We start from the raw sequence: 26,492 nt of genomic DNA, 5'->3' as shown, positions 1-26,492 counted from the left end.
GTGGGGAAGCACTTTTCCAGATATACTCTGCCAATGTGGTAAAAAGTTTCAAACACACAATTGGCATATTTAATAAAAGCAGTCTTAATGTAATTAGTAGTATTCTAGATGAAAAAGAGAACATTTTATTGTATTGAAATCAGTCCAGATGTGTCTGCTAAGAACAGAAGGCCGGCATGCTCGTTGAAGAATACTGGTACAGGTGCATCTTTGCAATATGTACAGATGCACAAGTACAAAAACAAGGCTCAATAGCTACACTTTTGTAATTTACCTTCAGTCAAAGCAGCCATTTTGTGAGATGAACCAAAATTTATGAGAACACAGCCTATCTATTTTCTAAGAACCAATTACATCACTAAAGTGAAGTGATAGTTTATATTCTCATCAATATTGTTTTAGCTCACAAAATTACTGTATTCCCTGCATGTGATGCACTTAAATGTGTTCCTGTCAGAGGATAAATGAATGTCCTGTGTGGAACAGATTTTTCTTCTTCTACTGAACCACTTGTAATTTTGTTTTGTTTTGTAAGTCAGCACTTTATTATCAGTCCATTAGGTAAACATAATGGTTGTCATCCAATGACTTATATTCCACATTGATCATAGCAATATTTCTAATTGTTAGTGTTTCACATCTATACTAAAACACTAAGGGCTAGATTTACTAAGCTGCGGGTTTGAAAAAGTGGGGATGTTGCCTATGGCAACCAATCAGATTCTAGCTGTCATTTTGTAGAAGGTACTAAATAAATGAAAGCTAGAATCTGATTGGTTGCTATAGGCAACATCCCCACTTTTTCAAACCAGCAGCTTAGTAAATCTAGCCCTAAATATTTATATTAAGATATGTGAATAAGAGGAAATGAAAAAGGAAATAGAAGGAAAAAAGTGGCAGAGGGAGGTATCAGTAAATGATTGCAATCATAACTTGACATGGAGGTAACAAATCCATGCAATATACATCTACAAGAAGAATGTCCTTAGTTTTAATGCATAAATTAAACACAGTTTTAGTGATACCACCTGTAAAATAACAAACTCAACTCAAACTGCAAACTATCAAAAGCAGTGATGAAGAGATCTTCCCTCAAAGTCAACCTGCTTGTTGCTTAGTAATGTTGCTTGTGAATAGCAAACTACACTTGTTACAATGTATCATGTGTTACACCACAGGCTGATTTTAATGTATCATAGAATGCATTGAATTTTACATAATTTCCTTCCCATTGGCGCCTTAGAAATACTGTTTATATATACTGACTGTAATGAGAATATCAGTCCTAACTGCAGGGCACATTGCAATGTATCTTATACTGATCACAAACTAATTAATAGCATCATTCCTTCTAGTTTTTTCAAATATTTTTATTGTTTGCAAAAGAAAAAAACAACATAATGGTAGAAGCATTAAGCACATAAACATCCAGTATGCCTGTTGACAGTGACATAAACAGGGAATAATTTTAGATCAGTACACAGAAATTAACATATATGGACAGAATTATCAGAAATTACAGAGCTGATCAAAAGGAGAAGAATGATATTGGGAATAGATAAACCAGACTAATCAAAATATCTATCTAACTACTTCTTATGTAAAATTGTGCACAGTTATAGCATACTAAGAGGAAATAAAATAAAACAAAAAAAAGGGGAAAAAGAAATAAAAGGAGTGGAGGGCAGGGTGCACAAAGACAAAGGGACTCCAAAGGGTAGTGGTACAAAGGGGTTAAAGCCAAAAATTGTTTGTAAAGATGGGTAACTTGCCGATGGTCGGGGAAAACCAGAGTGTTGAATTGAGGGGAAAAAAATAACCCTCAGAGTAGTGAGGGGTCTGGGATACATGAGGACAATGGAGAAGGAAGATCAAGGAGAAGGGATTCCATAGTCACATTTATGTTGAGGCTGGTATTAATAAGGTTTACAACCTTATTTCAGAATATGTTGCTTTTTCTGCACACCTAGAGATTGCGTAATATATCTGTTGCTTGTATTTTACATTTCCGGCACATCCCCATCTCAACCTCAATAATGAGCCTGCTCTGAGGCTAGGAGATACAGGCTCTGTTAATTGTCTTAAATTGAACCTCATGGATCCAAGCCGAAGCTAATGATTTCCATGTAGATTCGAAATATCGGAACATGGAGTTCGAGCTGTCCATGCTCAGAAATATCCTTTTTCCATGCTTGTGTTTGTTTCCAAGTGATTAGGGTTAATTAGGGTTAGGATGAATGAAGTCAGTATATAAATATATAATCCTGTAGGATGTTGCTATGAGGAAATTGAATAAAGAATCTAAATTGTCATGGATCTGTGTTATTATCTCTGGCATTTGTAATGAGGTCATGTAGTGACGGAGTTGAGGAAACATGCACAGGAGCTGACATTGCAGGCTTTAGCCCGGGGGGCAAGCACACACCACTGGCCCATAAGGGTAAAACAAACCTCACTTTATATTGCATTTTATTTCATGTGTTCCTTCTCCCTACAGCACTTTTCTTTTTTACATACCTGTCTGATTATAATGGGTTATATATAATTTTATAGCAATAGATATAATATAATAATTTCTATTACAGCACTGAACACAGGGGCTGATTATCAAAATCATTGTCAATCTTGAGCGATTTGCATCAATTTTAAACTCTCAAATCGCCTGTGTTAAGTTGTAAAATCAGAATTTTCAAAAGAATACTCATTTCTGATTGATTGCAATTTTTAAAAAAAAGCTCACATGATTTTGACCTCACTAACAATTAGAGATGGGCGGGTCCGGTTCCCCGAGAACCGAACCCACCCGAACTTTGCCTATCCGAGTAGCTCGGTACTCTCCCGCTCCGAATACAAATCGAGGCCGAACGTCATCGTGACGTCATTGGATCTCGGGGCTCGGTTCTCGCAATACTTTAACATTATAAATACATGCCTCCACAGCAATCCATCGCCATTTGACAGAGGGAGAGAGCAGGGTGTAGTCACAGGCTAATTAGAGCAGGGACAGAGAATCCAATATTCTTCTTGCAATTGCTCTAACAAAAATCGCTAGAGAAGAGAGAAGAATAGAGGTTTATTATTTTTTTTTAAAATGTTACATTTTTATTTCTGGCTGTCAAAAGTCATATCTGTCAGCAGTATCTACCAACTAATTTTTAGCACTCCTCAGTGCTTTTGGGGTGTCACCCATAATTGTGCATAAATATTTCTGGCTGTCAAAAGTCATATCTGTCAGCAGTATCTACCAACTAATTTTTAGCACTCCCCAGTGCTTTTGGGATGTCCTCCCTAATTGTGCATAAATATTTCTGGCTGTCAAAAGTCATATCTGTCAGCAGTATCTACCAAATAATTTTTACCACTACAAGTGCTTTGCGCTGAGAATGGATTCAAAGCAGTCCACATATGATCAGAATGAGCAACCAGGTTCTGTCACCAGTCCTGATGTTAGTGTTCCCAGTACATCATCTGGCCAAGGCGATGTCAAACAACAGATTGTTTCCAAATCAGTGCAAAAAAAAAAAAAAAAAAATTACTGTATTGAAGCGAAAAAGAAGTGTTACTGAGCAAAAGTTAAGTGCCGATAAAAAAAAAAATTGCAAACATGCCATTCTACACACGCAGTGGCAAAGAGAGAATGAGGCCTTCACCTTTGGCTATTAGTGGCAGATCCCAAAAAGTTACCCAGCCTACAATTGGTGCACAACTACTGTTATGCGTCAAAGCTGAGCTGCAAGATAACAGTAAGGCATTAGAGGAGAATGTTTGCTCTGATTCATAAATGACAACAATCCCTGTGGAGAGTCCATCCAACAGTGGGATGTCTTATCGTGAGCATTCTGCTGATGTGTGCCTTAATAGCCCGAGTGTAGCCGGTGATACCCAAATTGAGGATGCCACTTTGGAATTAGAAGAGGATGAGGGGGAGATTTGTGTAGGCGATGAGGGCGCTAATGAGGATGTTGATGATGATGAGGTTGTTTGTGTAAGTCCTGCACCAGTGGCAGCATTTCTGGCACGTGACAAGAAAAAGGCCATTGTCATGCCTGGGCATAAAACAAACAAATCCACTTCTTATGTGTGGAATTATTTCTACCCAAATCCAGACAACAATTGTATAGCTATTTGTAGTGTATGTCAAGCCACAGTCAGTCGAGGGAGGGACCTTAACCATCTTGGAACCTCGTCTATGTTACGCCATTTAACGAGAGTTCATGGCAAAGTGTTGGGAAAAGCTGAAAGTTCTTCCCAAAAGAATATAAGCACTCCATCATCAGCTAAGACCCTCCACTCACCGACATCCCGATGGCTACAAAATACACCCACCACACCATCCTCATCAATATCCTCAGTAGCGCTCGGAGTTAGCCCGGCATCCCACTTAAGGCTGGATGACTCCTGCACTATTATTGATTCCTCTGAAGAAAGCGTTAGTCCCACTGCTGCTGTTGCTGCTGCTGGGGGTGAATCGTCATCCCAGAGGCAGGTCAAGAAAATGAGCAGTCCTACATTTCAGCAATTAACTGTGAAACAATCGTTTGCGAGGGGAAGCAAATATGACAGCAGTCACCCAGTCGCCAAGCGAATCACAGACGCCATGGCTGCAATGTTAGATCTGCGTCCAATCTCCACAATAAACGCAGCTGGTTTTTCACAGTTAATTGAGGTTTTGTGTCCGCGTTACAGAATTCCATCGCGACACCATTTCTCCCTTAAAGCAATTCCACAACTATACCAAAAAGTGTGTAAAAATGTAGAGATTTTGCTGAAAAATGCCATTCTGCCCACTGTCCACTTAACCACAGATATGTGGACAAGTGGAAATGGGCAAACCAAAGACTATATAACTGTGACAGCCCACTGGGTTGGTCATTCACCTTCACCAGCAGGAACAGCAGCAGCAAGTACACCACTACGTAACATTTGTCACAGGCAGGCCACTCTTTGTATCACCGGCTTCACTAACAGGCATACGGCTGACAATTTGTTACGCAAACTGAGAGATGTGATTGATGCATGGCTTATACCACTCGGACTCTCCCCAGGTTATGTCATTTCCGATAACGCCAACAATATAGTGCGAGCATTACAGCTGGGTGATTTCCAACATATTCCCTGTTTTGCTCACACCATCAACTTGGTGGTGCAGAGCTTCCTAATAATCGTGAGCTGCAGGAGATGCTTTCGGTGGCCCGTAAAATTTCAGGCCATTTCAGGCATTTAGCCACAGCATGTAGGAGATTACAGCAGCTTCAAGAGCGGTTAACTTGCCCTGCCACCAACTTAAGCAAGAGGTGGTAACTAGGTGGAATTCCACCCTGTACATGCTTCAGAGGATGGAGGAACAGCACAAAGCCATCCAAGCATATTGCACAAGCCATGACATTGGGAAAGGAGGGGGGATGTATTTCACTCTTGCACAGTGGGGAATTCTTTCAGTCCTGTGCAAGGTGCTGAAACCATTTGAAGTTGTGACGTGTGAGGTGAGTGCAGACTCTGCTAGTTTGAGCCAAGCCATTCCTTTAATTAGACTATTGGAAAAGCAGCTTGAGAAAATGAAGAAGGAGCAGAAAGCAAGCAATTCAGCAAAGTATATTGGCCTTGTCGATCAAGTACTTAATTCGCTTCACAATGATCCTCGAGTTATTAAGATCTTGAACTCGGATCAGTATGTTTTGGCCACTGTGCTTGATCCAAGGTTTAAAACCTACATAAATTGGTATGTCCCTGTCTCCTGTGCTCATTCCCCCTCTAACTAAAATCTGTAATCTATCTCTTTCTACTGGTATTTTTCCATCACTATTCAAGCATGCAGTGATTACTCCCATTTTAAAAAAACAGAATTCTGACCCCAACTCTCTCATAAATTACCGCCCCATCTCCCAGCTCCCATGCCTCTCCAAGCTTCTCGAGAGAATTGCCTACACACGCCTCACACACTTTCTTACAGCAAACAACCTTTTGGATCCTCTTCAGTCAGGCTTTCGCTCTAAACACTCCACAGAGACTGCGCTGACCAAAGTTGTCACTGATTTGATCACAGCAAAAAATAATAACCAATACTCTCTTCTAATTCTCCTGGATCTCTCTGCTGCATTTGACACTGTTGACCACTCTCTCCTCATACAAACGCTATAATCTCTAGGTCTTGAAGGCACTGTCCTATCCTGGTTCTCATCCTACATATCTAATCACTCTTTCAGTGTTCATTTCTCTGGATCCACCTCTGCTCCGCTTCCTTTATCAGTTGGAGTTCCACAAGGCTCAGTCCTAGGTTCTCTGCTATTCTCTATCTACACCACTTCTCTTGGAAAACTAATTAGCTCCTTTGGATTTCAGTATCATCTCTATGCGGATGATACACAAATTTATCTATCCTCTCCTGATCTTTCACCATCTGTGTTGTCTCGCGTTACTGACTGTCTTTCTGCCATTTCCTCTTGGATGTCTTCTCGCCAACTCAAACTCAATCTTTCAAAAACTGAATTAATAATATTCCCACCCAAAAACAAAAGCTTCCTGCCTGACATTTCTATTTCTGTTGATAACATGACCATAAATCCCACCCCGCAAGCTCGTTGCCTAGGTGTAATCCTTGATTAACAACTGTCGTTTATTCCCCACATCAACTCTATATCTAAATCATGTATACACCTAAATAACATTTCCAGAATACGCACATATCTCACGCAAGACATCGCAAAAACATTAATTCATGCACTCATCATCTCCCGCATCGACTATTGCAATTCCCTCCAGACTTGAACCCCTACAATCTATTTTGCACGCAGCGGCTAGACTGATTTTCCTTACAAACCTTTATTCCTCTGCTGAGCCACTCTGTCAGTCTCTACATTGGCTGCCTGTATTTCAACGAATCCAATATAAAATTCTTCTACTAACATATAAGGCCATCAACAAAATTGCACCGACATACATTTCCTCACTTGTCTCGAAATATCTCCCTACTCGACACCTCCGTTCTGCACAAGATCTACGTCTCTCCTCCACTATCATCACATCCTCCCATTCTCGTTACAGGATTTTTTCCGGGCTGCACCTACTTTGTGGAATTCCCTCCCACGCACAGTAAGACTTTCTTCTAGTCTTCAAACCTTCAAGCGTTCACTGAAAACCCACCTCTTCAGACAAGGTTATGATATTCCTCAACCATCATCTTAATTTCCCTAGATTACCCTATTACCATCCTCTACACTGCTAACGCATGACAACAACCTTCTGAACAACATTGCTACACACATAGCCCACTCAGTACTTTTACCTTTGCAGTCTGGCTGGTCCATTGTGCAATATAATGTAGCACATGCCCTTGTGTTTCAAACTCCCATTGTCCTATAGATTGTAAGCTTTCGAGCAGGGTTCTCTTACCTCTCTGTCTGTATGTATTACCCAGTATTGTCTTATTAATGTTTGTTCCCAATTGTAAAGCACTACGGAATTTGCTGGCGCTATATAAATAAATGTTGATGATGATACATTGAGTCTTTACTTGTAAATGAGCGAGATGTGAACTTTTGCAAGGAGCTATTGCTCAGCAAGTTGGCCGCTGAACTGGGCCTCGGCTTGACAACGTGTCCTCCCTCACTTTCTCAAGCTGCAGCTGCTCGTAAAAAATTAAATTTCCCAAAAAGAAGCAGGGAAGACACAGGGGGCAGACCAGAACAATTTAACATCTAGGTTGGTTTGAAGGATTTTTCAAAAAAATGGCTGAATTTTTTTGTATTTTCGACAAGTGGAGGGGGGCCTATAGAGCCAGAAACCAAACTGGCTTTGTGCATTTCAATTAATATTGTACAGTCTATAACGGCTGAATTTTTTTGTATTTTCGACAAGTGGAGGGGAGCCTATAGAGCCAGAAAGCAAACTTTTTCCATTTCTTTACATATTTAACTATAAGTGTAGGGTGTAATATACATCCAAAGACGATGGCTGCATTGCCAATATGCATAGATGGAGAGGAAGACAATCTGTTTTGTGTGTAGAATAAATGAAGGCCTACCAACGAAGAATTAAACTGTTTTTTGGATGATTTATTACCTCTACAATTAGATTACTTATCTCTAAAACAGTTGGAGCACTAAATTGGGTTATTTTAGGCCCAAAAACATTGATTTTCCAACAAAATAGCAAAACAAAACCAAACAAAAACAAAATCAAAACACGCAATGGCGGTTTTGCAAAACCAAAACCAAAACACGACGGTAATCCAGATCCAAAACCGAATCCAAAACCAAAACACGGGGGTCAGTGACCATCTCTACTAACAATATAAAAAGCAGGTTACTTCCTTATTTGAGTTGATAGGGTTTTCAGGAGTAGAGAGAGCAGGTAACAGTGCAGAAGAGAGGTGATATTGTGTTAAGTAGTGTGGAAAGTGAGATTTGTGAGATTTTTTGTGTGTCTTATTTGCTTTAGCTGTCCTTTTTTGTCTTATTTTCTGTGTGTTTATTAATATATCTTTTTGGATGAGTGTTGTTTTTTGGTGTTTTCTGTATTTCCCCTGTGAATTATTTGTGAGTCTGTTTGTCGTTTTAAAATAAATAATTCTTCCACATTTACATGGAGAATCTCAATATGTTAGAATCACCATTAACGGTTTTTATCACGATGCAGCTCAGCAAGGTATTGTATCATTAATCAATATTGCACGGTATATGGAACACAGCGTTAGGTAAACAAAACACTGCAATAGAGATCTAACAGCAATATTATTACTCACATCCAATCTGCTTATTGGTACACGATGGTCCGGACCACACACACACATCAAAACACGTAAATAAATTTAAAAATAATAACCGTTGAAATGGGTCACTGAAAACACGTGAAAATCACAAATCTCCTGTAGTGGGTAATTAGGGTAATTAGTTGCAGTCCAGTATGGGAATCTCCTCATTCTCACAATCCGTTTGCATATAGACTATGGACTAGATTTACTAATGGGCGTGTTTGGCGGCGTGTTTGATCCGCCATGCATCGCCGCGTTTTTCCGGCGGTTTTGCATGTCAAACAGCCGGATTTACTAATGGTCGATTTTAAGCTTCAAGATGAATCCGCTGGCGATGTAACGGCGGTATGTAAGCCTCCAAGCCGCCACCGGCTTTGAAAGAAACATGGCGCTTTTGCTTTAAAACACGACGGTTTCGTGTGATGGCGGGTTTTTTTAATAAAGCACCTGTATCATGGAGTTTTACTATTGGCTACTTTCAATGTCAGGAGATTTGACATCACAAGCCCTATATAAATCACTGGTCTGCCACTTTTTCTTTGATAGGGTTTTGAGGAGAAAAGAGATAGGAGCTTGGAGGATTTAGAATTGTGAAAGTTGCTTTTGAGGGGTGTTGTGCTGCAATTTCTGATTGGAGTGTTCTTTTACAGTCTTGTGGCTTTATTTTCTGATTTAATTTCTGTCTTGTATTTATTGTATTTGTCTAGTCCATTGTCTTTGTTACTTGTGTGTGAGTGTGTTGTGAGTGTTTCAGTAGTTAGTCTAGTTTGTCCTTTGTGTTTGACAGTACTTCAGTGTTACTTGTTTTTTGTGTCTTACTGGACATTATGGCCAGAGATAGGAGGGGGACAGAGGCTGAGGAGAGGGAGATGGAGCTGGAGGGGACAGAGGAAGGTGAGGAAGGGTTAGGGGAGACAGGACAGGGCAGGAAGACAAAGTAAGGGAGGAATGTGAGATTTTCTCATGAAGTGAATTGTGGGCTGGTGCACAATATTGTTCCCTGCTATGAAATAATTTTAGGGAACCTGGCAGCCCGTACTCCGCTCAAGCGGCGTCATCAATTATGGGGCCAAATATCTGAGGCCGTGAACGCGGTGGGGCCATTAAAGCGATCAGTGGCTCACTGACACAAAATATTTTCCGATATAAAGAGGAGACTGAAGGAAAAAATTGCTGAGGAAAGGAAGGCAGCAAGATGAACAGGTGGTGGACCCCCCCTTCGTGTGGAATACACCACATATGAGGAGGAGCTGCGGCAGATACTGCCCCGGGAAATTGTAGAGGGGGTCAATGTGCAGGACACAGATGCACCTTCGTTTGGCCAACCAGCTGGTGAGTTATTTGCAATTTTTACTCTAACTGTTTTGCAAGTACACATGATTTTGTTTAAAAATGTATTTGTTTTTTAAAAGCACATTTTTAAAATATACTGTATACATTTCAAATGATTGTCGCTGCAAATACATTGTATGCTTTTTCTAATACATCCAGATTCGCCTGTAAGAGACTCCACTCCGAGTCCAAGGTCTACTCCTCCACCTTCTGTGAGGGATTCTGCCCCACAATGGTGTTAGATTTTTTCATGTGCAAATGTTGGTGTACATGTTATATATCTTGATTTTTATATGGTTTGCAAATAAACCATCATGTACTACACAGAGGGAGAACTAAAATAGTAATACCTCACCCAAAAACACTGTCTTGCAGCATTTTGCTGCCAGCACCATCATATTAGTGTATCCAAATACTTTGCTTTTCTATCCCCCTCACCCAAACATAGTCCAAATGAGATTGTTTATTCTAAAGAAAAAAATAGCATCCCTAAGCAGGTTGCATAGGACATCTAATCAGGAGTGCAGACATTATTAAACATTCTGTAGTTGAAAAAGATTATTCTTTTCTATCCAGTGTCCAGAATGCAATATACAAACATGTTATATCCTATATACTTACCATGATTTTTCAAACACAGGTACGTCTTCATATTAGCCAGGTCAGCGGGAGTCCTTGGAAATGTCACCGCACACAGAGGATGAAAAAGTAATCACCCTCCAAGCTGTTGATGCCCCTGTGTCTAACATCCAGGATCAATCAACTGGGCCTGCGGAACACACCGAAGAGCAGCAAACTGCACCTCCTACATTGGATACAGGGAGAGAAATGACCCAATCAATTGCAAAATTTCAACTACAGCAAACCCACCTATACATTTGCCTGTAACTAAAACACCTGCAACTGCTTTTGTCCTGATAATGGTTATAAATTATGCTTTTTTCCATTTTCTTAGAAACATCACAAGGTGAAAGGGAGGACAATGAGGACACACCAGAAAGAGAGGCAGCAGACGTGGAATCTGAGGACTTCATAACCTTACAAACTGTCTCTACATTCCCCAAAGTTGAGGATATTGGTTATATCTTTGATATTGGTAAAGACAGCGGTAATTTATTCAGATACTCACAGTTGTATATAGCAGTTGTAGTACAGCAGTTGTATCAGCAGCAGACAGGTATACAGTATTATGCAGTCTTGTATCAACATGTATTCACTTGTAGATATATTTGTACCTGCAGGCAAGACCCTTTGGACACTGCACGTCCGTGCAGGTTATAGTTGTTGTGGGCAGACTAATCTGATATACATAGGGAGCCTCCGGGTTACTTGTTTGGGTTTTTGGTCACTTATACATATTAGAAGTACGCAGCTACTTGTTGTCGCGTCTTTCTCCTTCAGTATGAAACTCGGAAGTGCGAACTTCCGGGCTCACTGTTCGCGCTTACGCAGTAGTGTAGCACGGACATGAAGCTACTGCCCCACTTCCTGTCACTATGACAAGTAGGAGACGGAGCGTAGTGCTTCTATTCTAACACCTTTGTCTCCTATTGATGTCTCCAGTCACAAAGAAATTTTTTTTTACTTTATCAAACATTTCTAGATAAAGTCTCCATGTAAGCAAGGGTTAATTAAACCAAACAAGCATTTGGTGAAACATATCTAAATCAATTAAATATATTTCAGTCCACATTTTTTAGGAACACAATTAGTAAGTGTGATGTCAGTCCCTTCGTTAACACGTCAGCTGGATTATACTCACTGGCTATATAACTCACACTGACAGACTTCTTCTCCACTAATTCATGAATAAATTGTGTCTTATAGTAAGGTGTTTGGACCGACCATAGTGCTTTTAATTGAATACAAATCAATTACTCCAAGATTATCACACTCTGTGTTGATGCTCTCACTCTGACAACGAAGACTGAGTTCGCACAAAGTTTCCTTTAGACATAAAGCTTTTGCGGTTTGCCATGTACTCCGCCTCAGTGGTGGACAGGGCAACAGTAGGTTGTTTTCTGCTTGCCCAGATAATGGCTGCGTCTGCCAAGACAAACAGGTACCATGTGTAGGAATGAAGATCATTTACATATACTGTATATACATGCAGGCAGGACTCTTTGGACACTACACATCTGTACAGGTTATAGTTGTTGTGGGCAGACTTCTCTGATATACATAGGGAGCCTCCAGGTCACTTGTATGGGATTTTGGTCGCATATACATATAACAAGTATACAGCTACTTGTTGTCGTGTCTTGCTCCTTCAGTATGAATCTCGTAAGTACGAACTTCCAGTTTCGCCATTTGCGCATGCGCAGTAGCGCAGCACAGACATGAAGCTACTGCCCCACTTCCTGTCACTATGACAGGTAGGAGACGGAGCACTGCGCTCCTATTCTAACAGAGGAGTCTGTGCGGGCTGCACCAACAATTCCAACAACTTCAACACCCACCCAACCTCAACCTGCAGCAGTACCCAATTTGGCTGAATCCATTCAGCAGTTTAGTGAGGTGCAGGAAAATTTGGTGGCATCTAAGCAAGGGGTTCAGATATCTGCACAATATGCAAAACAACCAACAAAAAGATGTCTATTTCTTTGAAAAGGATCGATCCAAGCCTTATACAATTAAACACCACACTAAATCACCTACCTGGGGATGTTCGTGAACTTTAGGGTAATTTGTTGTTTGTGTGTGGCCAGTTATTGGCAGGTGCCATCATCATCAGTTGGCAGCACTGTAACACTACCCCAAGCCAGTCATTGCCCACTATTCCAGTGCGTAGGAGTGGCCATATCAGGGGTGGAAGATGGGCATCACAAGCTGGCCAAAGACACCTGAGCCTGCAGCCAAAAAAAATATAGAATAAACACTTTAATGTTTTTTCTCATGCATTTATGGCAAAGTGTCTTTTTTTCTTTCTGCAAAAGTGTCATTGTGCAGAATTTGCTCTTTATGTTGTTTTAAATTTAGTTAGAAAATAAATAATTTATTTATGCACACTGGTATTATCAAAGTTGATTGTCCTTAACAAGTTTAGATGAGCAATCTGGGAAAACGTATGATATTGTTTTAATCTTTCAATGGTGCTTTAATGGTTTTTTCAAAAAACGTACACATTCCCTTAAAATGAGGTTATTGTTTTTTTTAAAAAAATAGTCATGTGCTTATGATGTTGGTAATGATGTTGATTCTACAAGAATAGATAAAAAAAAAAACAAGGTTACTGGTAATTACGAAACAATTACACTTACTTAAAATCCATGCTCACTTGAAAACTAAGGGCCTGATTCATTAAGGATCTTAACTTGAGAAACTTCTTATTTCAGTCTCCTGGACAAAACCATGTTACAATGTAAGGGGTGAAAATTAGCATTCTGTTTTGCTCATAAGTTAAATGCTGACTGTTTTTCATGTAGCATACAAATATCAACTTTAAATTTCAGTGTACAAATAAGCTATCAAGTATTTGTGTGCTACATGATAAGACACTCAGTATTTAACTTATGTGCAAAACAGAATGCTAATTTGCACCCCTTGCATTGTAACATGGTTTTGTCCATAGGGAATTTGTGAGAGGGGGGGCATGGTGTTTGAGGGTCTACATTTTAAAAAGTATTAAAGCTATTAAACTGAAATTTGGCATGCGAATGGAGAACTGTCCACAGGTGCCGAATTTGAAATTTCAGAAAAAAAGAATAAAAAATGACAATTTAGGAACAATCTAAAGTTCAAAATCTGTCAGGTTTTTTTCTACTTCCTGTTTTGCAAAAGTCGCCGTTTTTCTGGTTTTTTTGGGGGAGCGTAACTCAGTGTACAGGGCGTTTAAAGACACGCAGTAAGTTTTGTTAGAATGCTATTAGGGCTGAGGAGTGCCTTTGAGGGTTCACAAGTTTGAGAAAGTTACAGTTTTTTTACAATTTGGTAAAACATGCCCCATTTTAAAGATAGGGGATTTCAGACAATGTCATAACGTTGACCATGTCTGATAGAGTCTTGTGCTGGGTGTACTGAAAATGGCTTCACTTGAGAGCACAAACATGGCTGACTGACCCTCTCGCTTAGAATTTTTCTTCTGTGAGCAGAAGAATTTAGCCATATTTATTGGGTACAGGGGGGGTACTGGTTGGTGTTTTGGGGCTGAGGGGGGGCACACTACACTAGTATTAGCCCTGGCACCGCTCTCATTTCACAGTTTATTAATCTTTTCGAGCGGTGCCAGAGCTGTGTTAAAGAGTCAGTTTAAACTTCCCGCCCCCTCAGTGACGTTAGTTAATTTAAAAGTGCTCTGATGTTCTTGTGGTGATCACTGAGGGGAATAGGAGTGGGGTTATCTGGACAATGTTTCAAACAATATGGAAATATATCTGAGTTCCTGCCTACAGTAAGAATGTATGTAATATGCTGGACTGTAGCACATACTCAGTGGTTTAATCTTTGTGTTCAGTGAAAGGGGCAGAGTGGACTTCCTGAGACCTGTACTGACAGGCAGCTCATACTTTGCTGCCCAGGTGTCACGGGCACTAGGAGTCTTTGCCCAGGATATCACCAGATGATGGACTTACCAGAGTTTTATACTGGTATTATGGGTCTCTGGTAGCAGGGTGACAACGGAAAAGGAGAAACAGCAGATGGTGAGAGAATGCTCAAGGAAAGTCTATGACTAGCAGCAACTGGTAATGAGTAGATGAATGTACACGAGGATCCAGATGGACAGGGAAACGTGAGGAGAGTCAGTGGTCTGCGTATAGCAAGTTGTACCACTGCTATAGTGAGGAGGAATGTCCAGGGGTAGCGAGGAGGTAGTGAGAGTCAGCGGTCTGCGTATAGCAAGTTGTACCGCTGTCTATAGTGAAGGAATGGAATCCAGGTGAAGGTAGGTAACGGGGAAGTCAGTGGTCTGCGTGTAGCAAGTTGTACCACTGCTATGTGAGAGGATACTTGAAACTGGTGTCACAGGGAACAGGAGTCAGTGGTCTGCGTCAGCAAGTTGTACCACTGCTATATAAATGTGAGGAGGGGCACGAGGAGATGAATGTAAAGCAGAGTATACACAGGGCACACAGAACTTGATCCCACGATGATATCCACAATACAACAATAACTGACCAGCGCTGCTTGAAGTATACAAAGTCTCAATAGCAATCCAGGCAATAGAAAACAAAGTCAATGGTAACAATAGCTTCAGTGGATAGGAGGCTCCGGAGAAGAACACAACTCAGTCCAGATGGATATGCAATACAAAAGCAAAGTCAATGGAAAGTATGCATACCGCGGTTCAGGAGAGCAGGCTGTCAGAGCGACATGCAGGGATACCTAAAGGCTGAAGGCCGGCAGGAGGAGAGACCACTGGAGGGTGGAAGCGGTAATCAGGTTGGTGCAGCGCACGGCAGGTAATCCAGAATCAAAGAAGCAATACTCAGGAAGCAGTAGTAAGTAAAACTGGAAACATGATGAACACGGGAGAGTTGAGGCGGTCTGGTATCCAGTAGTAGTGGTAACGGAGGCAGCGGAGAGCTGACACGATAAACACAGGAGAGTTGAGACAATCAGGAACTCTGAAGTAGTAACGGAGGCAGCGGATAGAAATCAGCTGAGTGCAGGCACGATGAACACAGGAGAGTTGAAGTGAGCAGGAACTCTGTAGTAGTAACGGAGGCAGCGGATAGGAATCAGCTGAGTGCAGGCACGATGAACACAGGAGAGTTGAAGTGGTCTGGCAACCACAATAGCAGTAAACAGGAATCAGCAGAAGCTGAATACACGAGGAACACAGGAACACCTTCAGAGGCTCATGGGGAATGAGACTCCAAGATCAGGCAACCAGGTAATGATCACAGGTGGTTTAAATAGGGAGGGTTGCCTGATCATCCAATCAATTAAAAGTAACAGGTATTGAAGGCTTGATAAGGGCTGCACATGCGCAAACCCTCAGGACGGCCACGATTCCTGAACTCACGGGAAATGGCACTCACAGTCCGGTGAGTGACACCAGGCTCCATAATGTCATAGATTATATTGTGCATAAAGCATGTGTAATATCATGCCATACAGCATGGATGACCAGGCAGACTGTTACTGAGGAGCACAGCGTAGAAAGTGACCACTTCAAAGTCCAATTTTATCACCACGTTTATCACCACGTTTATAACAGCATGACTTTAAAGGCAGGATCCCAAAATAATTAGTTTTAACAGTTTTCAAACATTAGGTTTTTGCAGGGTGAGGCTACACAGTTAGCAATGAACTCTGATACTCAGAGTGACAGACAGCACACCCTCAACTGCCCATGTGCTCAGCCTGTGGTGTGGAGGGGTTCAGGCAGTGGAAGATTCAAGGGGGAAAGGCAATCGCCCCCCCTAGCAGCAGAAGTAAATACTTTATAAAGAATAGATGTCGGTTAAAGGGGGTGGGGCCAATCGCGACCAGGAGCGGGGCCAACCGGGACTAGCTAATCAGACTAAAGGGGGCGTGACTAACAACGTTTAGTTACGCCCCTGGGTTCAGGATCCTGGGAAATGTGGCTGTGCTGTGGGTAACAGAGAACCCTGGGATGTGGTGGAGCTTTGTCAAACACACTGATGTCTAAAGTAGAGGTAAGTGCTGCCTGGCGTGGGACAGCAGTTTCAACCATAATATGTAGTGGGTACAGAGTTCACAAGGATTGCTGCTTGATTCAGCCAATAATAGTACATGGGTTAATTAGTTGTTATTGTTGGGAAGTGAGGGTTTAGAGGTACCTGTAAGTTACTTGGGCTTGTAAGGGTTCAGCATGGTGAGTGATGGGGTGTCAGGAATTATGGGTCTATAATTGTACCATAGTTTTGTGTGTCAGTTCAGACAATATTTTGAAGGTTTAAGGATGCCAGGAGCTAGTATGGAATTATAGATTATCATGCATTAGTGTGGAGACGATAGGCTGTGTAGGACTGTACCACCAGGATTCCAGTGGCATTCGTGGTGGGCTTCACTTGCTGTGGGCATTGCTGTGGCAGATTTTAATATGGGCTATTGGCTGGTCACACCCCCTTTCATGGGCCTTTACCATTGTTTTCCCCTGTGGTATATTCATTCCTCAGGCCGACGAGAGAGAGAGAGAGATATGCAGGTATACGGAGAGGTCAGGGCGTATACAGAGATGCAGGTATATACAGAGGACGCAGGTATTTAGAGAGGACGGTGGGCATAGAGAGAGCCCACTACAGCACCACACTACACCCCTACAGCTCTGAACCTACCCCCTCACACTACACCCATACAGTACTCTGCTACACCCCTCTCACTGCAGCTGTACAGCACTAAATCTACCCATGGACACTACAGTACTGTACCTACCCCCGTACACTACACCTCTACAGCACTGCACCTGCCCCCAGACACTACACCTCTACAGCTCTTCATCTACCCCCGGACACTACACCTCTACAGCACTGCATCTACCGCCTCACACTACAGCACTGCACCCCTCACACTACACCCCTACAGCACTGCACCGACCTCCTCACACTACATCTCTACGGCACTGTACTACACCTCTGCAGCACTGTACATACCTTCTCACACTGCACCCATCCCCTCACACTACTCTACACCTCTAGAGCACTGCACTACACCTTTCTCACTACACCTCTACAGCACTGCACTACCTCCTCACACTACACCTTTACAGCACTTCACTACACTCCTCACAATTTTAACATTCTGTGTACCACTGAACCCCTTAATAACACCAAAGTATCAGCCTATAACCCTGATCCTTAAACCTAACGAAGACACATGGACTGCAACTAGTATCCGTCTCCTCACACATGAGAACTGTACCCCTAAGTATACATCCCTCAATTCTCTATACTGCATCTCAATTACTAGAGATGTGCACCGGCGACTTTTGAGGTCTCGTGTTTTGTGTTTTGGATCCGGATTTTCGTTATTTTTGAGGTTCGGATTTGTCTCGCAAAACACTTGACGAAAGGTCTCGGTTCGGATTTAAGGTTTTGGATTCGGATTTTTTTGCAAAAAAACATAAAAAGTTTAAAAATCAAGTTTTTGGGCTTATTTTCACTCCTAGGCTATTATTAACCTCAATAACATTCAATAACAAGCATTTCCACTAATTTACAGTGTATTCTGAACACCTCACAATATAGTTATTAGTCCAAAACGTTGCAACAAGGTATCTTTCTGGACTGCGTAGAGGAGTGGGTCACCACAATATATATTAAAAATGCTGAACTTTTATGAATCGCACCAATAAATGTACCTGGACTGCGTAGAGGAGTGGGTCACCACAATATATATTAAAAACCCTGAACTTTTATGAATCGCACCAATAAATGTACCTGGACTGCGTAGAGGAGTGGGTCACCACAATATCTTAAAAACCCTGAACTTTTATGAATCGCACCAATAAATGTACCTGGACTGCCTAGAGGAGTGGGTCACCACAATATATATTAAAAACCCTGAACTTTTATGATTCGCACCAATAATTGTACCTGGACTGCGTAGAGGAGTGGGTCACCACAATATATATTAAAAACCCTGAACTTTTATGAATCGCACCAATAAATGTACCTGGACTGCGTAGAGGAGTGGGTCACCACAATATCTTAAAAACCCTGAACTTTTATGAATCGCACCAATAAATGTACCTGGACTGCGTAGAGGAGTGGGTCACCACAATATATATTAAAAACCCTGAACTTTTATGATTCGCACCAATAAATGTACCTGGACTGCATAGAGGAGTGGGTCACCACAATATATATTAAAAACCCTGAACTTTTATGAATCGCACCAATAAATGTACCTGGACTGCGTAGAGGAGTGGGTCACCACAATATATTAAAAACCCTGAACTTTTATGAATCGCACCAATAAATGTACCTGGACTGCGTAGAGGAGTGGGTCACCACAATATATATTAAAAACCCTGAACTTTTATGAATCGCACCAATAAATGTACCTGGACTGCGTAGAGGAGTGGGTCACCACAATATATTAAAAACCCTGAACTTTTATGAATCGCACCAATAAATGTACCTGGACTGCGTAGAGGAGTGGGTCACCACAATATATTAAAAACCCTGAACTTTTATGAATCGCACCAATAAATGTACCTGGACTGCGTAGAGGAGTGGGTCACCACAATATATATTAAAAACCCTGAACTTTTATGATTCGCACCAATAAATGTACCTGGACTGCGTAGAGGAGTGGGTCACCACAATATCTTAAAAACCCAGAACTTTTATGAATCGCACCAATAAATGTACCTGGACTGCGTAGAGGAGTGGGTCACCACAATATATATTAAAAACCCTGAACTTTTATGAATCGCACCAATAAATGTACCTGGACTGCGTAGAGGAGTGGGTCACCACAATATATTAAAAACCCTGAACTTTTATGAATCGCACCAATAAATGTACCTGGACTGCGTAGAGGAGTGGGTCACCACAATATCTTAAAAACCCTGAACTTTTATGAATCGCACCAATAAATGTACCTGGACTGCGTAGAGGAGTGGGCACTGGGCACCACAATAAAATATATAAAAAACCTTCAACAGGTCTGCATTACACTACACATACGGCTGCTCCTCCATCCTCTCCATCATATACATGTTGGAGTTTTAGCGTGTGACAACCTCTTGTTTTTGATAATGTCAGTGCATTTTGAATATTTTTCAATTTGCCCCACACCACTGAATGTACTTTATCTATGATACGCATCTATCTATCTTGACTGCGTAGTGTGGTGGCCCCGGTACACAATTTGGTACCGAGGCCACAATATAATTAAAAAACCCTCCACGTGTCAGAATTCCACCAAACAAGTATCTGGACTGCATAGTGGGGTGGCCCCGGTACCCAATTTGATACCGGGGCCACAATACCTCCTCCAAACATGGTACAGACAATTCGTCATTGAGATCCCAGACAGACAGGGTCAAAGTGTTATTGTTTGACTTTGTAAACCCAAAAAACTGTCCCTGTTGCACATAGTCGTGCAATGAAGACTGACTTTTTCATTTAAAGGCACGATCTTTCAAGTGTAGTGTTTGTAAGTCTAAGTCATATTATACTTTTGGTAAAATTGGTTTATTTTGTTCCTCTTTATGGTAATTAGTAATAGAATTAAAGTATGAAATAGAATTAAAGTATGAAATAGAATTAAAGTATTAAATAGAATTAAAGTATGAAATAGAATTAAAGTATGAAATAGAGTGGTATATAGAGTTGTAGTGTGGTATAGATAGAGTGGTCCACACAATATAATAATAATAAAACCCTCAACTGGTCTGAATTCCACCAAACAAGTATCTGGACTGCATAGTGGGGTGGCCCCGGTACCCAATTTGATACCGGGGCCACAATACCTCCTCCAAACATGGTACAGACAATTCGTCATTGAGATCCCAGACAGACAGGGTCGAAGTGTTATTGTTTGACTTTGTAAACCCAAAAAACTGTCCCTGTTGCACATAGTCGTGCAATGAAGACTGACTTTTTCATTTAAAGGCACGATCTTTCAAGTGTAGTGTTTGTAAGTCTAAGTCATATTATACTTTTGGTAAAATTGGTTTATTTTGTTCCTCTTTATGGTAATTAGTAATAGAATTAAAGTATGAAATAGAATTAAAGTATGAAATAGAATTAAAGTATTAAATAGAATTAAAGTATGAAATAGAATTAAAGTATAAATAGAGTGGTATATAGAGTTGTAGTGTGGTATAGATAGAGTGGTCCACACAATATAATAATAATAAAACCCTCAACTGGTCTGAATTCCACCAAACAAGTATCTGGACTGCATAGTGGGGTGGCCCCGGTACCCAATTTGATACCGGGGCCACAATACCTCCTCCAAACATGGTACAGACAATTCGTCATTGAGATCCCAGACAGACAGGGTCGAAGTGTTATTGTTTGACTTTGTAAACCCAAAAAACTGTCCCTGTTGCACATAGTCGTGCAATGAAGACTGACTTTTTCATTTAAAGGCACGATCTTTCAAGTGTAGTGTTTGTAAGTCTAAGTCATATTATACTTTTGGTAAAATTGGTTTATTTTGTTCCTCTTTATGGTAATTAGTAATAGAATTAAAGTATGAAATAGAATTAAAGTATGAAATAGAATTAAAGTATTAAATAGAATTAAAGTATGAAATAGAATTAAAGTATGAAATAGAGTGGTATATAGAGTTGTAGTGTGGTATAGATAGAGTGGTCCACACAATATAATAATAATAAAACCCTCAACTGGTCTGAATTCCACCAAACAAGTATCTGGACTGCGTAGTGTGGTGGCCCCGGTACACAATTTGGTACCGAGGCCACAATATAATTAAAAAATTGGGCATCAACTGTCACCGTTGTTTAATATCTGATACACCTAAATATGGACTGCACAGTGGAGTGGCCCCGGTAGTAAATTTGGTGCCGGGGCCACAATACCTCCTCCAACTTCCAAGTGTAGTGTTTATAAAGACAGACAGCGTCGAAGTGTTATTAGTTGACTTTCTTAACCCTAAAATTGTCCCTGTTGCAAATATTCGTGCAATGGACAGTTACTTTTTTATTGAAAGACTCAAGCTTTCAAGTGTAGTGTTTATAAAATATAAACAACAATACAGTAGTTTTAGAGCACGTCAATACCTCTTGTTTTAAATTATGACACGGCATTTTACTTTTGGTTTAATTTCTTGTATTTTTTTAAATTTGGTTTTACTTTTTGAACATGGCAAACGACTGTTGATTGGTCATATAATGCAAAAAAAAAGGTCCAAGATGGAATTGTCCTTGGGCCCTCACACCCACCCTTATGTTGTTGAAATAGGACATGCACACTTTAACAAACCAATCATTTCAGCGACAGGGCCTACCAAACAACTTTGGCTGAAATGATTGGTTTGTTTGGGCCCCCACACCAAAAAAGCTATTCATCTCTCCCTGTACAGACTAAACAGGCTCTACTGAGGCAAGATGTCATCCTCATCCTCAACCTCTGATTCCTCTCCCCCTACAGTGTGTACTTCCTCCTCATCACACATTATCAATTCGTCCCCGCTGGACTCCACAACCACAGGTCCCTCTGTAGTATCTGGAGGGCAGTGCTGTACTTCATTGAGGAATTGATTATTCATTTTTATAAACATCATTTTTTCAACGTTGTGAGGAAGCAACCTCCTTCGCCGCTCACTGACCAGGTTCCCCGCTGCACTAAAAACTCTTTCCGAGTACACACTGGAGGGGGGACAACTCAGGTAAAATAGAGCCAGTTTGTACAGGGGCTTCCAAACTGCCTTTTTTTCCTGCCAGTAACAATATGGACTGTCTGACATGTCTACTTGGATGGTGTCAGCAAAGTAATCATCCACAATTTTTTTCTATTGTGACAGCATCCAATGCAGCGAGAGTAGACATGTCTGCAATGGTTGGCAGGTCCTTCAGTCCGGACCAGATGTTATCAGCATCCCCGCCAGTGCCTCTTTTGGGAAAACTGAGCTTTTTCCTCGCAGCCATAGATGTGGAAGAAAATGAGGGTGGAGCTGTTGGCATGTCACGGTCCTCTTCAGAGGACAATCTCCTGACCAGCAGGTCTTTGCACCGCTGTAGACTTGTGTCCGCCGGAAACAGAGACACAACATACGCTTTAAACCGAGGATCGAGCACGTTGGCCAGAATGTATTCCTCTGACTTTAAAAGAGTGACCACCCTCGGATCCTGGCAAAGCGTACGAAGGGCTACATCCACAAGAGCTACATGCTTGGTGTAATCGCAATGGCTTACCAGCTCCTCCCTCACTTTCTCCAGCTGCTTCTGCAACAGCCTGATCAGGGGAATGACCTGACTCAAGCTGGCAGTGTCGGAACTGACTTCTCGTGTGGCAAGTTCAAATGGCTGCAGAACCTTGCACAACACGGAAATCAGTCTCCACTGCGCTTGACTGAGGCGCATCCCCACTCCTTTGCCTATGTCGTAGGTGGCTGTGTAGGCCTGAATGGCCTTTTGCTGCTCCTCCATCCTCTGCAGCATATAGAGGGTGGAGTTCCAGCGCGTCACAACCTCTTGTTTGAGGTGATGGCAGGGCAGGTTCATGCTTTTTTGATGTGCCTCTAGTCTGCGGTAGGCACTGGCTGAATGCCGAAAGTGTCCAGCAATTTTGCGCGCCACCGCAAGCATCTCCTGCACACCCCTGTCACTCTTGAGGTAATGCTGCACCACCAAATTAATGGTGTGGGCAAAACATGGGACGTGCTGGAAATTGCCCATATTTAATGCCCGCACAATGTTACTGGCATTGTCTGACACCACAAATCCCCATGAGAGTCTAAGTGGGGTAAGCCACTGGGAGATAATTTCCCTCATTTTCTCTAATATGTTGTCAGCGTTGTGCCTCTTATTAAAGCCTGTAATACACAATGTTGCCTGCCTTTGCATGAGCAGCCATTTTGTAGATGCTGCTACTGATGCAGCTGTTGCTGTTGCTGCGGAAGGGGATGCATCTACCCAGTGGGCTGTCACAGTCATATAGTCCTTCGTTTGCCCAGAACCACTTGTCCACATGTCCGTGGTTAAGTGGACAGTGGGTACAACCGCATTTTTAAGAGCACTGAGGACACTTGATCGTACTTCTCTGTACATTTTTGGTATCGCCTGCCTAGTGAAGTGGAATCTCGAGGGGATTTGGTACCGGGGACACAATACCTCCATCAACCCTCTAAATCCCACTCCACTGATGGCGGACACCGGGCGCACGTCTAACACCAACATTGCAGTTACAGCCGCAGTTATACGCTTTGCAATAGGGTGACTACTATCGTATTTTGTGGTCATGGCAAACGACTGTTGGACGGTCAATTGTTTTGTGAAAGACTTAGCGGTCTTACGACTTCCCCTCTGGGAAGATGACCGACTAACAGCAGCAACAGCAGCAGTGGCAGTAGTAGGCGTACCGCTGCAGGATTCCTCGGATGAATCCCGTATTGAGGAGGACTCAGTCTGGCTGCTGACTTGGGCTGCAGGACTGAATCTGATGGAGATTGTGGAGGAAGTTGACGAGGAGGGTGTTGCTGGTGTGTATCCAACTGGACCACGGGATTTAGGTGTCCCTGTACCGATGAGGGTCCTAGCCCCAGTTCCTGAACTAACCACTGAACTATGAAGGTTATTCAGGTGACGTATAAGGGAGGATGTTCCTAGGTGGGCAAGATCCTTACCCCTGCTTATTTGAGCTTTACATAAGCTACATATGGCCATACATTGGTTGTCTGGATTTGGATAAAAATAACTCCAGACCGAAGAGGTGCATTTTTTGGTCTTCTGACCAGGCATGACGATGGGCTTTTTCATCCCATGGACATCAGCTGTTTCCCCCCCTGGTGCCTCATTTACAATAACCACATCACCATCCTCATCATCAAGTTCCTCCACAGCGCCAGCTACATCATCAATAGCCTCCTCCCGAGCCACCTCTTCCCGTACAGTGATGGGAAGGTCAGGCTTGACAACCACCAACATCCTTGGACTCGCCTTGTGGATTTGTGATAATTTCTCTTTAGAAGGCAGAGTTGTTTGCTGTTTTGTTGCTGACAGCATAACTCTCTTCAATTTTTTGTAGGGGGGGGGAGGAGGAGGAGGGCTAAGATCCGTGGGTGAAGCTGAACCACTAGTCATGAACACGGGCCAGGGCCTAAGCCGTTCCTTGCCACTCCGTGTCGTAAATGGCATATTGGCAACTTTACGTTTCTCCTCAGATGATTTAAAGTTTCTCTTTTTGCTACTTTTTCTTAACTTGGGCTTTTTGGATTTTACATGCCCGGTACTACGAGATTGGGCATCGGGCTTGGAAGACGACGTTGATGGCATTTCATCGTCTATGTCATGACTAGTGGCAGCAGCTTCAGCATTAGGAGGAAGTGGGTCTTGATCTTTCCCTACTTTATCCTCCAAATTTTTGGTCTCCATTATATGTAGCACAAGATACTGCAGAATGTGTGAACTTGGTAATATTGCAGTACCAATGGACTTATACTGCTGGATTGGTTTTGCAAATCTGGTTATAATTATTATATATATTTTTTTTTTTTTAAATTTTTTATTTTTTTTTACTTTTTTTTTATTTTTAAAAAACTTGGGAATAGTGGGGAAATAACTATGCCCTTAGAAGCACAGAGCACAGGACACAGCACCACTGGACTGAACAGGACACGGCACAGGACCCAGCAGCACTACGGACCTCAGCAGGACAGAGCACAGGACACAGCACCACTGGACTGATACTGCAGAATGTGTGAACTTTGTAATATTGCAGTACCAATGGACTTATACTGCTGGATTGGTTTTGCAAATTTGGTTATAATTATTATATATATTTTTTTTTTTTTAAATTTTTTATTTTTTTTTACTTTTTTTTTATTTTTTAAAAACTTGGGAATAATGGGGAAATAACTATGCCCTTAGAAGCACAGAGCACAGGACACAGCACCACTGGACTGAACAGGACACGGCACAGGACCCAGCAGCACTACGGAACTCAGCAGGACAGAGCACAGGACACAGCACCACTGGACTGATACTGCAGAATGTGTAAACTTTGTAATATTGCAGTACCACTGGACTTTTACTGCTGAATGTGTGAACTTGGTAATATTGCAGTACCAATGGGCTTATACTGCAGGATTGGTTGTGCAAATTTTGTGGTAATTAAAAAAAATTAAAGTAGTTTTTGGTATCTTTTAAAAAAACTTTTTTTTATTTTTTTAAACACAGGGGAATATTGGGGAAATAACTATGCCCTTAGAAGCACAGAGCACAGGACACAGCACCACTGGACTGAACAGGACACAGCACAGGACCCAGCAGCACCACTGACCTCAGAAGGACAGAGCACAGCACACAGCACCACTGGACTGATACTGCAGAACACAGCACAGCACAGCACAGCACAGCACAGCACTAAACAGCACAGAACTAAACAGCACAGAACTAAACAGCACAGAACTAAACAGCACAGAGGACCACCTAACACACCCTCCCTCTACCCTGATCAATGCCCGAGTGAAGATGGCGGCGACTAGCGGGGAATTTATAGGATCCTAGTATCGCGAGATCCGACAACGGGATTATGAGTCAGAGCCTCAGTTTCACATTTGAATTTGGCGCCAATACCCGGATCTGTCTCGGATCCGACTCGGATCCGCAACGTTCGGGTGGGCTCGGATTTCATAAATCCGAGTGCGCTCATCCCTATCAATTACCCCTCCCACACTGCATATCAAATTTCACCGTATCCCACACTGCATCACATGCACCCATCATACACTGAACTCTGATTTCACTGCTTCACTTCTGCACCCATCACACTACACTCCACACAAACTTCCCTACACTCCTAGCCCG

General features: G+C 41.9%; 1 long non-coding RNA gene across 1 annotated transcript in view; it reads left to right on the top strand.

Moving 5' to 3' along the window:
* Window positions 1–16,596: 16,596 nt before the first annotated feature.
* LOC142107952 (uncharacterized) overlaps window positions 16,597–26,492 on the top strand; it is a 64,229-nt gene continuing 54,333 nt past the window's right edge. Inside the window, exon 1 of the long non-coding RNA XR_012680052.1 lies at window positions 16,597–16,683. This is a non-coding gene — a long non-coding RNA (uncharacterized LOC142107952). The remainder of the gene's footprint in view (window positions 16,684–26,492) is intronic.

The sequence above is a fragment of the Mixophyes fleayi genome, chromosome 11 (assembly GCF_038048845.1).
Source record: "Mixophyes fleayi isolate aMixFle1 chromosome 11, aMixFle1.hap1, whole genome shotgun sequence".
Classification (NCBI taxonomy): domain Eukaryota; kingdom Metazoa; phylum Chordata; class Amphibia; order Anura; family Limnodynastidae; genus Mixophyes; species Mixophyes fleayi.
This window is presented reverse-complemented; position numbering and strand designations above follow the sequence as displayed.